The 16,559-nt window shown below is 42.4% G+C and overlaps 1 protein-coding gene across 7 annotated transcripts in view; it reads right to left on the minus strand.

Moving 5' to 3' along the window:
* LOC121549909 (plasma membrane calcium-transporting ATPase 1-like) overlaps nucleotides 1–10,467 on the minus strand; it is a 65,969-nt gene extending 55,502 nt beyond the window's left edge. For 6 of the 7 annotated variants that reach the window (XM_041861919.2, XM_041861902.2, XM_041861911.2 and 3 more), the window contains exon 1: nucleotides 10,387–10,467. The gene's annotated coding sequence lies outside the window, so the exon portion shown is untranslated. Of the gene's footprint in view, nucleotides 1–10,300 lie in introns of all 7 variants that reach the window. The other variant, XM_041861894.2, reaches the window with a different exon arrangement.
* Nucleotides 10,468–16,559: the final 6,092 nt, after the last annotated feature.

Consider the following 16,559-nt stretch of genomic DNA (forward strand, 5'->3'; position numbering starts at 1 on the left):
ACATCAGGGATAACATTGTAGACCTGCACAAGGCTGGGATGGGCTACAGGACAATAGGCAAGCAGCTTGGTGAGAAGGCAACAACTGTTGCCGCAATTATTAGAAAATGGAAGAAGTTCAAGATGACGGTCAATCACCCTCGGTCTGGGGCTCCATGCAAGATCTCACCTTGTGGGGCATCAATGATCATGAGGAAGGTGAGGGATCAGCCCAGAACTACACGGCAGGACCTGGTCAATGACCTGAAGAGAGCTGGGACCACAGTCTCAAAGAAAACCATTAGTAACACACTACGCCGTCATGGATTAAAATCCTGCAGCGCACGCAAGGTCCCCCTGCTCAAGCCAGCGCATGTCCAGGCCCGTCTGAAGTTTGCCAATGACCATCTGGATGATCCAGAGGAGGAATGGGAGAAGGTCATGTGGTCTGATGAGACAAAAATATAGCTTTTTGGTCTAAACTCCACTCGCCGTGTTTGGAGGAAAAAGAAGGATGAGTACAACCCCAAGAACACCATCCCAACCGTGAAGCATGGAGGTGGAAACATCATTCTTTGGGGATGCTTTTCTGCAAAGGGGACAGGACGACTGCACCGTATTGAGGGGAGGATGGATGGGGCCATGTATCGCGAGATCTTGGCCAACAACCTCCTTCCCTCAGTAAGAGCATTGAAGATGGGTCGTGGCTGGGTCTTCCAGCATGACAACGACCAAACACACAGCCAGGGCAACTAAGGAGTGGCTCCATAAGAAGCATCTCAAGGTCCTGGAGTGGCCTAGCCAGTCTCCAGACCTGAACCCAATAGAAAATCTTTGGAGGGGAGCTGAAAGTCCGTATTGCCCAGCGACAGCCCCGAAACCTGAAGGATCTGGAGAAGGTCTGTATGGAGGAGTGGGCCAAAATCCCTGCTGCAGTGTGTGCAAACCTGGTTAAGACCTACAGGAAACGTATGATCTCTGTAATTGCAAACAAAGGTTTCTGTACCAAATATTAAGTTCTGCTTTTCTGATGTATCAAATACTTATGTCATGCAATAAAATGCAAATTAATTACTTTAAAATCATACAATGTGATTTTCTGGATTTTTGTTTTAGATTCCGTCTCTCACAGTTGAAGTGTACCTATGACAAATTACAGACCTCTACATGCTTTGTAAGTAGGAAAACCTGCAAAATCGGTAGTGTATCAAATACTTGTTCTCCCCACTGTATACTGGCTAAAGGGCAAAATAGGACAGTGAATGACCAGTGGATCCACTAGGGCAGTGGTTCTCAAACTTCTCTTCGGGACCCCCAGACGTTTCAAAAATGTGTTGTAGCCCTGAACTAGCACACCTGATTCACCTGGTCAAGGGCTTGACGATTAGTTGACAAGTTGAATCACGTGTGCTCACTCTGGAATATATAAAATACATGGAACGGCTGGGGGTCCCAATGGAGAGGTTTGAGAATCACTGCTCTAGAGGAAAGGAATTTACCACTGTAGGGCAGGCGGGGGATGCACTTCCTACTCCCTCTCTCAAAGAGATCACCAGCTGGGCAGTCGGTTTTATTCACTGTCTGCATTAGTGTCTGGGTGTAACAATGAACTGAATGAGAAAGAGAGGAAAAGAAGAGAAGAGAGAGAGAGAGCGCTTCCCTTTTTAAAGTCGGATAGGAACATAATAATCATAATTGTATCTGCGTCAGGCCAAAATCCCTACATATTTTAAGACGCCCAGAAAGAGAGCGCTTTAACGAGGGCGCGAATGTGGTACATTCACACAACAAGTAACAATTTAATCTCAGTAACTGGACAAATGAGAGCAACCCAATGAACCCACTACTTTCAGACTCATTTTTGGGAAACTAGTCGGTCACATTCGTCAATTCTATTTGGAGCCATCTGCCATGGAAAAAGGGCAGGATTTATTATTCTTTACACAACATAATTGCAGGGCTGGTTGCATTTCTGAGGTGACATAAAACCTCATTTGAGAGGGAAATATCCCTTGTGCTGGCCACAAGTTTCGGGTGAGATTGAAAGGTACGCAGAGGTCTCCACCAAAATATTTCATGTGGTAGTGTTTTAAAAAAAAATTTGTCAGATGTGTGAAAACACAAAGTGAAACTTTTTACCTTTGCCTAAGTGGAACTTATACTCAAATTTTAGTGTGGCCCATTTATACTAATTGAAACCCTCTGGCAACTTGCATTCTGCCTGACAGGAACGACATCTTTCCACAACTTAAGACAAATTCAAGTGAATTTCCACTGTGGCCCAGATGACTTACCATGTTAACTTGCCTATTGCTGTGTGTGACTCGCTCGATGCGTTTTTTTTATTCTCCTAAATGGCCCTCTAAAAATGGTTGGCATATTTGAGTTGCCCTCAGCACCCAGCAAACGCACATGTTCAACCCCAAAGTAATGGTGGCGGCCCAACTCCATTTCCCCTGTCCTCACATCTTATGCTCTGAGCCTGCACCACCAAGATGAAGGAAGTGCCAACATTTGCTGAGCGGTGACAGTTTCGGGTTGCGGAACAGGTCACATGTCACAACAGTGGAAAATCATTGTGATTGGATCTCTGAGCTAACAGCTGGCATGGTATGGTTGAACAACGACAGGAGCCAGGTTAACCCTTTGTGCACGACACCAGCAAAACCCTTACTAAGTAAGAGAAGACCAAAGAAAGCTATTGAGGTTTCACAACCGTATAAGAATAGACATTTGTCATAAAAAAGCCCAGCAGTTTCTCCTTTCCTGGGAGCAGAAAGTATTAAATGTACCAGCTCTCTATGGCCAAACGGTGCAAATGTTATCTGTTCAAATGACAACGTGTGGTGCTGGACTTCCAAGCAATGCCCCCAAACTAAGGAAACCCTCTTGGTCATGGTTGGCACTTTGAACCCCTCTACATGCCAACTTATTCGATGTGAGTCAAGGACAGCAATTCCAGGGATCCCTCTGCTATGGTCTTGCTGGTGCGGATGGGGTATTTTTAGCGTCCTACACAGACTACCCCTCCCTGTCCCCATCCCCCCACTCTGGCCACTGCTGAAGTGGGTCAGGGCATGTAAATGTGGAGGGTACAAAGTAGAGGCAGGCACCCAGACTTACTCATATCATGCAGCATGGCTCAGTGCTATCAGAGGGCCACTTCACACCAGAGACTGGGCACTTCTCTACTTTACTCTGTCTCCTACACGACCAGCCTGCCAATTCACGACACCATGCAGAGGTGTCCCCACCCGGCGTCAACTCTACGACAAACTTCCTTTTCCCAGTTCTCTTCTGCTAATTTAAATCGAGACTTGTGATCGTCTCTGGGGGGACATTTAAAAATCTTCCTTTTCCGTCTCCACTTTCTCTTCTGTACAAGCAAATTAAATCAATTGAGCCTCTTCTGGGTTTTTAAGGGGATAGAGGTAAATTTATGGAGGCTAGGGTTTTATTTAACTTGTATGTCCTTCATTTTCAAGAGCAGGCCATATTTGATCAAGTAACTTTGAAGATGAGAGCCCTTGGGCTCCTTTTTTAACTGACTCTGCTGGGCAGCTCTACGGGCTGAGGTAGGGCTGGGCAGTATGCCGTATTTGACTATATACACCGGTATTGATGCATGGACCGGTTTGGGTTTTTACTTGACCTTCTATAACGGTATTTGAATGTTTGGTTTATTAAATGTGATACGCCGCGTGGAACGTCCATTTTGATAGTTTACTCCGCTACTGGAGTCATCTCTCTCCGCGCCGCTTTCCACACAGACCTAGCCCCGCCCCCGTCACTCAAGGAGTGCATTTGTTGTTGCTCGACCAGAGACACTTTCGTTCAGTCTGCGTGGTCAATGCAGCACAAGCAACAATGTTGATGACAACGATGCCGTTTTCATTTTCTTAATATAAATCCACTAGCATTCTATAATTACACTATTAGTTTGTGTTTCTTACATCTGCAGATGGCTAGTTTTTCTTTTCTTAGCAAGTTGGGCCTAAATCGTGTTAGCCGCAAATGCTAATCGCTAGTTAGCTGGCTAGCTAATAAAATGTACTAAGTCAGAGCAAACGTAACTAGCTATACAGCCTGATAATACCAGTGATGGTGTAGACCTAAATCAGCATGTTGTTTGTGCAACAGTATCTTCTAAATCGAAGAGGAATACGTGCAGCATGAATATGTTAGCTACATGAAGTAGCTATGAGAAAACATTCAATGTAGCCAAAGATTATAGGGTCCCCTAGGAAACACAACACTTTGGTTCCTACCCTATCACAAGAACTCCTCCCTGGCATTTACATTTGTTGTCATGTCAAAACGCTGTATTCAAAGTGCCCACTATTATATTCTAACTATAGAATTAAAATAATCAGTCTATTTCCATGATTCCAACAGTTCACCCAAGTGTTTTGCTCTAAATAGCAAGTCAAATCGCAATTGCAACATTTGGTTAAAAATAAGGCCTAGATTGTTTGCCCATATTGTGCAGCCCTAGGTGGCAGTGGGAAATGATCTCAAATGAGTGCAAATAGATGAATTGTTTTTGGTTTCAGTTGAATTGAACTGTATAAAACAATCAGAATGGAGAAAGACCCATTGAAATATTTTAGAATGTATGTATGTATGTATGTGTTGCCACAATAGGGTCACGTACTACTCGTAAAGCACATTTAGAACTTGTATAATTCAAAAACATAAAATACCGCCAAAAATTTGAAAAATACAGTGATATTATATTTTGTCCATATCGCCCAGCCCTAGCCTGAGGGCATGCTGCCCTGACATTTACTACCATTGTGTGACCTGCTCTCCCCACTATTTCTGATTAATCATGGGGTTTCCTCTGTAGCTCAATTGGTAGAGCATGGCGCTTGTAACGCCAGGGTAGTGGGTTCGATCCCCGGGACCACCCATACGTAAAAATGTATGCACACATGACTGTGTCGCTTTGGATAAAAGCGTCTGCTAAATGGCATTATTATTATTATTATAATATCGGTCAAATGTTGCACTCCTTGATTGGGTTTAAGCAAATAAACTGGGTGGTCAATTGAGATTGTAGCCTACAGATTAAAAAACGCATTTACCAGGCTAATTTCAAACTAAATAAAATGTAAGATTATATGCATACAGTGAGGGAAAAAAATATTTGATCCCCTGCTGATTTTGTACGCTTGCCCACTGACAAAGACATGATCAGTCTATAATTTTAATGGTAGGTTTATTTGAACAGTGAGAGACAGAATAACAACAACAAAAAAACAGAAAAACGCATGTCAAAAATGTTATCAATTGATTTGCATTTTAATGAGGGAAATAAGTATTTGACCCCCTCTCAAATCAGAAAGATTTCTGGCTCCCAGGTGTCTTTTAGAAAAGGTAACGAGCTGAGATTAGGAGCACACTCTTAAAGGGAGTGCTCCTAATCTCAGTTTGTTACCTGTATAAAAGACACCTGTCTACAGAAGCAATCAATCAGATTCCAAACTCTCCACCATGGCCAAGACCAAAGAGCTCTCCAAGGATGTCAGGGACAAGATTGTAGACCTACACAAGGCTGGAATGGGCTACAAGACCATCGCCAAGCAGCTTGGTGAGAAGGTGACAACAGTTGGTGCGATTATTCGCAAATGGAAGAAACACAAAAGAACTGTCAATCTCCCTCGGCCTGGGGCTCCATGCAAGATCTCACCTCGTGGAGTTGCAATGATCATGAGAACGGTGAGGAATCAGCCCAGAACTACACGGGAGGATCTTGTCAATGAGCTCAAGGCAGCTGGGACCATAGTCACCAAGAAAACAATTGGTAACACACTACGCCATGAAGGACTGAAATCCTGCAGCGCCCGCAAGGTCCCCCTGCTCAAGAAAGCACATATACAGGCCCGTCTGAAGTTTGCCAATGAACATCTGAATGATTCAGAGGAGAACTGGGTGAAAGTGTTGTGGTCAGATGAGACCAAAATCGAGCTCTTTGCCATCAACTCAACTCGCCGTGTTTGGAGGAGGAATTCTGCCTATGACCCCAAGAACACCATCAAACATGGAGGTGGAAACATTATGCTTTAGGGGTGTTTTTCTGCTAAGGGGACAGGACAACTTCACCGCATCAAAGGGACGATGGACGGGGCCATGTACCGTCAAATCTTGGGTGAGAACCTCCTTCCCTCAGCCAGGGCATTGAAAATGAGTCGTGGATGGGTATTCCAGCATGACAATGACCCAAAACACACGGCCAAGGCAACAAAGGAGTGGCTCAAGAAGAAGCACATTAAGGTCCTGGAGTGGCCTAGCCAGTCTCCAGACCTTAATCCCATAGAAAATCTGTGGAGGGAGCTGAAGGTTCAAGTTGCCAAACGTCAGCCTCGAAACCTTAATGACTTGGAGAAGATCTGCAATGAGGAGTGGAACAAAATCCCTCCTGAGATGTGTGCAAACCTGGTGGCCAACTACAAGAAACGTCTGACCTCTGTGATTGCCAACAAGGGTTTTGCCACCAAGTACTAAGTCATGTTTTGCAGAGGGGTCAAATACTTATTTCCCTCATTAAAATGCTAATCAATTTATAAAATTTTTGACATGCATTTTTCAGGATTTTTTTGTTGTTATTCTGTCTCTCACTTTTCAAATAAACCTACCATTAAAATTATAGACTGATCATGTCTTTGTCAGTGGGCAAACGTACAAAATCAGCAGGGGATCAAATACTTTTTTCCCTCACTGTATGTCTCTCTGGGCTGTCCAACAGGACTGTTTTCTTATATGCAGACTGACACAAATACATATGTAAAAGGTATCCATACAAAAATGTTTTGCCTAAATTAAGAAAATGCTCTTTATCTTTAATATGTCTCTATGCCAATTTGATTAAAACGAGAACACGTGAGAAATCCGAAAGAGAAGGAAATATGAGCTTTCGTGGCTGTTTAGACTCTAGCCTAATTGAGCCACCATGAGTCAGACTCAACTTGCCCTTAAACTGCAGTGTGGAATATCCTTGCCCTTACAATATTGAGGAGATACGCAACACTCCAGCGTGAGTAAAAAGCAGCATCATACAATGTAGGCTTACTTAATACAGCAGACTACATTTAGCTTTCCATGAGAGCCTACATGGGGTTGAATGTCACCTCAGATTAATGTGACAAAGGCACCATTGCCTCTTACATAAACAATTGTGCCTTTTGCAGTAGGGGTCTTGGTTACTAAGTTTCCTTAGTAGGTCTTACAATAGTAAGACAACAGGAGGATTATAGTAGTAATTTCTTAGATTTGATGTTGTATGTTAGATTTCCTGCAAATTACAGACAACGTTCAACATGAGTGGGAAATATGGTTTAGCAGGTTGCCAGTGAAGTAAGCATGCATCAGGCAACCCTGCCAGGGTCCATATCAACTATGAGTCTGGGATGCAGGGTCTACAGGGCCAAATCATTACCTGGAATAGACAGCACATTGTCTGAAACTTTGTTTAACAGGTTAATAATGTTACGGCATAGTACCTACCGAATCCTAATAGTAACTATTCGACAATTGCAATATACATGTTATATTTTGACACCTGTCTATTCTAAATTCCGTTAATATTAACTACATAGCCTACTGCTGCTCAATAATCCTAATTTACCAAGAAATGTGTTACGACGACAAGACTGAAATCCTATAGCTATTCTACTGAGGTAATGTCGGCCTACCAATTTAATTAGGTTAAACCCTCTGACTGAAGCACAACAAATCACTTTAACCACTCAAAGGCATATGTTTCCTTTCCAAAACAATGTAAGACCAGAGACAGATGACTTAAAATCCTATTCAGTACTAGTAGCAGACTAATAATTAGTCAGTCGATCGTGAAACTCCTCATGAATCATTGGCATAGAAATCTTATGCAATACACAGAACATACACCTATTTTAATAATTGAACAGGGACAAAAGCAAGTGAGAAGGGTTATATTACTGTATGCTCAGTTTTAGTCTGCTGGACTGCATCTGGTTCATTCCTGAGTGGCAGCAACAGTTTTGGTTAAAACTACAGCCTCAGACACACTGTCAAAGGTTGGTTTTTTTGATGGGTGAGGTGAATCATTAAAAAAATGTATGGATCTCTAAAAGGCAAATGTCTAGAAGATAGAAATCCCACTCCTAAATACAACTCCTATTGAATGCCATTAATGTTTTCAGAATGCAACGAAATCTTGATAAAATTGACAGCAGTCAGCAGAGAGAACAATGATATTTCACACATCTCAGAACACCCTGACCCAAAACAAGCATAAACTCATATCCTACCCTGATATGGGTTAAAAACGTTATTTTATACAACTTGTCCAATTATCACCATTCCTCTCTTACATGACTCCAGCATTGCAAATTCTTCAAATATATTATGGATGCATATTAATACACATTACTAGACTTCAATACAAGCGTTGCACGGATCAATGGAATTCCCAATGTTTGCAACTTGAAGACACAGATTCACAAACGATAAGTGATTGTAATCCACATGGTCAACCAGCAGCGTTCATTCGAAGCTCAGCATTCAGCACAGAGACTCGAATGCATTGCTGGCAAAGCGCAGCAAGCCGGGTGCCATTTAATAGGATAAGGACTGATCCCTTCTCTTAAGACACCAAAACGTGATAGGAGACGAGCTATCACACTGGGACCAGTACACAAGCGTTGCAGTAGGAAAAGAGAAGATGGAGAAAATTGCCTTTGGACTATCTGTAGTCAAGGTCAAATGATCGGTTCCGTTGCCTAGTCATAACGTGAACAAATAACGCGTGAGGTTGGTAGCTAATGGTGGCACACTGAGCGAAAACAAAGCATGACTGGGTAATGGATAGTAGCTAGTTAGATGGATCAACTATGGGCAATGCTGCAACTAAATAGATACACCGGCGGTAATGTCACTTGTTAACTTTAGCTGTACTAAGTTGAAACTTCGCTATCTCAGCTGTTATCCAGAGTGCATATCAGCAAGCTGATATGCATGACAGGTTCCAAAGACAGAGTTCAGACAGAACTGCTAGTAGCTAACTTAACGATATGTTGCGGCGTAGCTACGGTTGCAAAACATTTAACGTTAAAAGGTAGGTTGGACAATGTTAGCAGCTGGTTCACTAACGTTAACCTGCTAGGCTAGCTTCACCTAGCTAGCTAGTTTCTGCACACAGTTAAGTAACATTAGCTAGCTATATCCTTCGTTTAAACTGGGTAACATTTGCTGTCAGTCAGGACTAATGTTACCTAGCTAACAAGTCGGCTATGTCACAAGGCAACCACTGGTTACTACTCTAGCTAGCTAACGTTAGTAGTTATAGACAAGTGAGTAACGTTAGCTAGCTAGCCAGCTAACGTTGGCTAAGCAACTGGGCACCTGACGTTAGAACTGACCAGTGCAGTGGAATAACACCATGGAATAATTTCAAGTGGACTGCCAGTCGTCGAGGCTTAATGTTAGGTAGCTAACCGGCAAAATTGCCAATGTACCCAAGCAAAATGTAAGCAAACTACAATTTCTCAATTAAAAATAGTGTACCAAATGTAACAGTACCATAAAGAAACGGACATTGTCCTTGTGCAGCAAGAAAGCTAGCCAACTATCTAAATTACGCTAACCTAACTACAGGTTATCGACTCCTTGTGGAGTGCACTGCATGTGTCAAGTCAACTATTAGCCAACTACGATAGCAAGTTCAGGCTGAGTAAAAAGAACCCAGCCATTATGATTCTGGATTAATTAAATTGGAGTCCGAGTCGACTAGTATGGCTGGACTCAAATAACGTTCACATAGTTAGCTACTCACGCAAATAATACAACAAGCTATTTGAGCCACTTGGTTATTTCAAGTGGTTTTCACCACGATGTTTGCTTATTTTTCACTCCTGCTTAGTACAGTAGGGCTTCGGCTTCAACATCCACCTCCTGTCCACGAGCTCCTCCAAAGCTACAGTGTGTGCAGTCGAGCTCATTTCTAAATAACGTTACACCGCTAACGTTATTTAGCTACACAACTTTTCAAACACCAAGTCACCCGCGAGTTAGTATTTTCACGCGTTACAACACGTTGGAAATTCCATTAACTCGTCACTAAGAGCCGGTGTTGGAAAATGTTAGGTAGGTTAATGTCCGAAGCAAATTGTGGTGTAAAGAACCAGAAGCCCAATGTCAGTTGTTCCATCTTCTTACCCAAGTGGAAGCTAGCTTGAAGCTAGACATGAACTCATGAGCAGCTGCACTGAGCTAGCTAACGTTTACCGTTGAGCTAAAACTGTAGTAAGGAGATAAAACCAAACCGTCCCGCTATTGCTTACCAGAATCAAAGCTTGGCTTGTGTCCATGTCACAACTTATCGAAATATATATTTGTGTGCAAAAAAAAATTCTAACAAAGTACTTACTCCGTTCTCCGAATATTACCTCTGAGCCCTTCCTCTCTTTCGCTCTCCTCAGTCTCTCACTACAGACTGCCCCTCTTTCTCGATCTGTGGTAAAATCCCGCCCACTACACTGTCACAACATCGCAAGGGACATGTGATTCACGTCAGGGGGATGGGCAAGAACGCCAATATAGATCCCCATTGGCTTAACCAACATATCAGTCGCCCGTGGAAACGGTTACGTCATCAATTCCATTCCCGGATGGAGATCCTCTAGCACCCACTCTTTGCCCCGTCTTACTTTATAAAAATCTGATGGATGCAAAGATCAGTTCTTGCCTCGTATGATTTAACCAACATTAAATGTGCACTGATATCTGTTTATTTGTGTGTATATCTCCCTGGCTCTGTCGGTTGTGTTAGCTCCACCCACCTTCCCCGGCGGCTAATCAAACCTGACGTCATTCTTTCCATGACGTCGCGATTTTTCTATGTATTCAATGCTTCTATGTTTGATTCTTCAGCACATAAGGGTGAAGGAGGGACATATTCGTTTGGAATGGCTACATCATCTGCCTATTATATTGCAGTGATTATATATATATATATATTGCACAAATCAAGTTTGAATCACAACAAGGACTGACTATCTGAGCAGCCTACCAACACACACACACACACACACACACACACACACACACACACACACACACACACACACACACACACACTTACCTTTGCAGAAGTAGCATGCATTGCATTGTACACCAAAATCTGTTCTGAAATAGCGGTAGCTTATTCTCTTCCAAAAGTGCCGGACATACTCATATTATGCATAAGGCTAAAATGTCAAAGTACAGAGTACATAAAATGTCAAAGTACAGAGTACATAACATCTTGCACTAAACTTCAGCATAATATAAGTGTCAATAATCGGAGTTTAACAATGAAGCTCTACATTACCTCTGAGTCAATCCATTGATAATAGTGAACTTCAAATAGTGGGGTTGTTCCTGGAATGAGGGTGTAAGATCAGGTTGTGAGCTGGTTGATGTCACATTTCCAAAGGCACACAGGAGATGCCATGAGAGGTGCAAGAGAGCTGTGTGTGAGCCTCGCTGGACAAGGTCGCCCTTGAATGTGTGTGTGGGAGTGTGTGTGCAAGTGTGTGTGCGAGTGTGTACGAGTGTAGGTGCACAAGTGTGTGTGCGCGTGTCGGTGTGTGTGTGTGTGTGACATCTGGCTACCATTGATCTGTGTATTCTCTGCACCCATTATCTGACCCATATTGATCGGAGCATACATAATGCTGCATAATCTCTGCCAGGCTGGCTCTATGATTATTACATCAAAGCAATGCATGCAGGTTTTCAACTGTGTAAAGAATGCACATATTATTTCCTCTATGTAGCTTGAATGCCTTTATTGTTTCATACAGTAATTAACAGTGTTTATATTGCAGTTGCAACATCGATTCTTGAAAATCCATTCTTGCATGCAAATGAAAATAACCAAACCCAGGATTCTTACATGGTTGTTAAAATACCAGTATCACAATCCTACGATCCTTGATTTTCCATGGCAAAGAGGCAAACATGAAGCAGACTGAACTCTTTAAAAACCTACTTTATGTAAAATATTGTTTGCTATAGCTTGGAAAATAAACACGTGACCGATTGACAACTTTAGGCTGTTTGTTTCCAACATTAGGATTGTTTTCCTTATAAAATTAAGTTTACTTCATGTTTTGTTTCCTTGCCATTATATTTCTAAGTATTGCAATACTAGTATCTTGACACAACCCCACTTATGATGCAGAATTTTCTCCTAAAATTAACTGACCTACAGTATATTACATACAGGAGCAGTTACCCCATTGGTAATTTCTGTGTACAAGAGTGCATTTTGCACATTAAGTCTGAACTCTCACCGTTGGGGGTTTTAACAATCCTATAAACATCAAAAGGTGCAACACTCAAACAATTAAGAAATGCAATGAATTAAAATGATGAAATACCCATAACATATATAATTTGTAGTCTAAATCATGGTCCTGAATGGATTTGTAATTCAGAAAAGGTATTTATAATCCAGAATTTTATTATGCGGTAAACAGCATTTGGGTCATGTTACAGCTTTGTGATTTAGACCCTTATGGGCCCTAGTCAAAAGTAGTGCACTGAAAATAGGGAATAGGGTGCCATTTTTTTTTATTTTCTTTATTTTTTTACCTTTATTTAACTAGACAAGTCAGTTAAGAACAAATTCTTATTTACAATGACGGCCTACACCGGCCAAACCCGGACAATGCTGGGCCAATTGTGCGCCGCCCTATGGGACTTTTTTTTTTGGGACGACTCAACCCCAAATCACTTGTTTTGCACAGTGGACCTTGGGTTGATCAACAGAAAGCAGCCTGTCCTCAGGACTACCACATAGGTTGCATCCCCAATGGCACCCTATTCCCTATGTAGTGCACTACTTTTGACCGGGACCCATAGCCATATACTACCTGCTCTTCCCTTAATGGGTCACATTGTTTTACTTCGAAAAACAATTTACCGCTCCGGATTTATAAACAGGAGAAAGAAGTTGTTTAAACGCTGTGTAATTTGGACCTAAATGTGGCAATGTTCAATCGGTAGGTCTGAATCACAAACTTGTGTCAGAGAGGAACAGAACAGAGAGAGGGGAAGGAAATGAACACAACATAAATATCTCCAGTCCTCCCTTTTCGGCTTCCCTCACAGCCATCTCTGGGACTAGGTGTCAATGACCGCTGTTGACTTGAAGTTCAAACCAGAAGCATTTCACCACAGGAGTTATGCAGCTGATATCTTTTCACAAGTAATATGCAGGCCTCTCATGAGCCACATGAGGCAAGCAAACAAGTTTCCTTGCAGGCCTTCCAAATCCTGCTCAGCTGTGGGAAAACGCGTATCCTATTTTTATGTGTGCCAGTTTCCAGTTCTCTCTCTCTCTCTCGCTCTCTTTCTCTCTCTCTCTCTCTCTCTCTCTCTCTCTCTCTCTCTCTCTCTCTCTCTCTCTCTCTCTCTCTCTCTCTCTCTCTCTCTCTCTCTCTCTCTCTCTCTCTCTCTCTCTCTCTCTCTCTCTCTCTCTCTCTCTCTCTCTCTCTCTCTCTCTCTCTCTCTCTCTCTCTCTCTCTCTCACACACACACACACACACACACACAAACACAGTTCAGCTTCAGAGGCTCTCATTTTGGGCCTCTCCCATTGGAGGCCCGCAGCGTCGTGCCCGGCCCTCGAGCAGATGTCCCTCTAACACAGAGAGCAGAGCAACTGCCTTGGTCTCATCCAAAATAGCACCCTATTCCCTATATAGTGCACTACTTTTGTCCAGGGTCCATTAGTATCTAGTCAAAAGTAGTGCACTATGTAGGGAATAGGGTGCCATTTAGGACACAACCCTTCCCTTTCCACTGCAGGGCCTAGCTGTTCCACGCTATGGGTGATGTCGCTGGCTGCCATGCAACAGAGATCCACACTTCAAATTTGATGAGGTTGAGTGCACACACACACACACTGCAGAGACAAAATTAAGCATGCGCACACATACATTCCCACTCACTCACTCACTCACTCACTCACTCACTCACTCACTCCCACACCCACATACACGTTTTGGGACTATGAGAAAGTCATTAGCAATAGTTCATTAAAAGTTGGGTGGGTAAATCAAATAAGAGCATAATTTATTGCAGTGGAGGATGCCATCCATCCTCTGCGTGTCTTTCCGTAACATGATTTGTCTTCCCATTACTAGCAAGCTCAGTACTGTTTGTAGTCGCTATTGTTTATCTAAGTATGACAGCAAATGAATTTGAATTATGCTCTGTGCTAACATTCGCAACAGGCAATGAAGCTTGTTAACTGTTCCAAGCAGGGCTTTCTAAGACAATCCAGACAGTCTGGTCATTAGAACAATGAATAAAGACAACAAATGATTTACTTTATGAAGGGACAGTTTCTGCTTGTGTATGCTTCGGGAACTTTATAATACCTTGGCTTAATTGCCTTACAATACAACATACAGTGCATTTCGAAAGTATTCAGACCCCTTGACTTTTTCCACATTTTGTTAAGTTACAGATGTATTCTAAAATTGATAAAATAGTTTTTTTTCCTCATCAATCTACACACAATACCCCATAATGACAAAGCAAAAACAGGTTTTTAGAAATTTTTGCAAATGTATTTCAAATACTCAGTACTTTGTTGAAGCACCTTTGGCAGCGATTACAGCCTCAAGTCTTCTTGGGTATGACGCTACAAGCTTGGCACACCTGTATTTGGGGAGTTTCTCCCATTCTTCTCTGCAGATCCTCTCAAGCTCTTTCAGGTTGGATGGGGAGCGTCGCTGCACAGCTTTTTTACAGGTCTCTCCAAAGATGTTTGATCTGGTTCAAGTCCGAGCTATTGCTGGGCCACTCAAGGTCATTCAGAGACTTGTCCCGAAGCTACTCCTGCATTGTATTGCATGTGTGCTTAGGGTCACTGTCCTGTTGGAAGGTGAACCTTCGCCCCAGTCTGAGGTCCTGATCACTCTGGAGCAGGTTTTCATCAAGGATCTCTCTGTCCTTTGCTCCGTTCATCTTTCCCTCAATTCCTGACTAGTCTCCCAGTCCCTGCCGCTGAAAAACATCCCCACAGCATGATGATGCTTCCACCACCATGCTTCACCATAGGAATGGTGCCAGGTTTCCTCCTGACGTGACGCTTGGCATTCAATCTTGGTTTCATCAGACCAGAGAATCTTGTTTCTCATGGTCTGAGAGTCCTTTAGGTGCCTTTTTTTGCAAACTCCAAGTGCCTATTAGTGAAGAGTGGCTTCCGTCTGGCCACTCTACCTTAAAGGCCTGATTGGTGGAGTGCTGCAGAGATGGTTGTCCTTCTGGAAGGTTCTCCCATCTCCACAGAGGAACTCTGGAGCTCAGTCAGGGTGACCATCAGGTTCTTGGTCACCTCTCTGACCAAGGCCCTTCTTCCCCGATTGCTCAGTTTGGCCAGGCGGCCAGCTCTAGGAAGAGTCTTGGTGGTTCCAAACTTCTTCCACAGACCTGTGCCTCGACACAATCCTGTCTCGGAGCTCTACGGACAATTCCTTCGACCTCATGGTTTTTGCTCTGACATGCACTGCCAACTGTTGGACCTTATATAGACAGGTGTGTACTTTTCCAAATCATGTCCAATCAATTTAATTTACCACAGGTGGAATCCAATGAAGTTATAGAAACATCTCAGGATGCACCTGAGCTCAATTTCGAGTCTCATAGCAAAGGGTCTGAATACTTATGTAAATAAGGTATTTCTGTTTTTCATTTGTAATACATTTGCAAAAATGTCTAAAAACCTGTTTTTGCTTTGTCATTATGAGGTAGATTGAAGAGGGAAAATTCCATTTTAGAATAAAGCTGTAATGTAATAGAATGTGGAAAAAGTCAAGGGGTCTGAATACTTTCCAAATGCACTGTATATTACTAAATCAACTATTTACTAATTGTTGAAATAAAAATAAATAAAACCAGGGTTGGTATTTTCGAAGGGGTTTTGGGACTTCAACTCATAGAAATACAATTACCCATTCAACCATCACAGAACATTGACTTGAATTATAAAAATGTCCATTCTAGTAATTCTATTCCTATGGATTATCTTGGGGAAACGAAAAGTTTCCCAAAAGCTGAAGGCTGTATCAACCCGGTTTGGTTGAATCAGTACCTCTGTGGAAATAAGCCTTACGTTTTTCTGCCTTGCATAGAGCTTTAAATGTCAAGTGTCATTATAAGTCACTGTGCATGTTCATGTGGTCACACCCTGTGGTTAAAGATAGTGACAAACTACGCCAATCTTTAAAAAGAGGAAATTCTTCTAAGATGAATTTCCGCATTTTATAAAGTTTGACATAATCAAATGATCTAGCAGTGAGAGAATAATCACAGTGTTATAGACCAAAATATATGACAAACATAGTCATAAGGTTGATATTTCAGAGAAGCCAAGCAAATATACCCAAGATGGCCGCCGTCTAGGGTTTATCCTAACATAGACCAGTAATTATTGGGCTCAACAGACAGACATTGGAGTGAGAAAGCAGATGAATAGCCTAATTATGGGTTAAAAAGAACAGCTTGTAGCAGGTGGCATTGTGCATATTTGGTTCCAGTCACATG

This window comes from Coregonus clupeaformis, chromosome 2, assembly GCF_020615455.1.
Source record: "Coregonus clupeaformis isolate EN_2021a chromosome 2, ASM2061545v1, whole genome shotgun sequence".
Classification (NCBI taxonomy): Eukaryota; Metazoa; Chordata; class Actinopteri; order Salmoniformes; family Salmonidae; genus Coregonus; species Coregonus clupeaformis.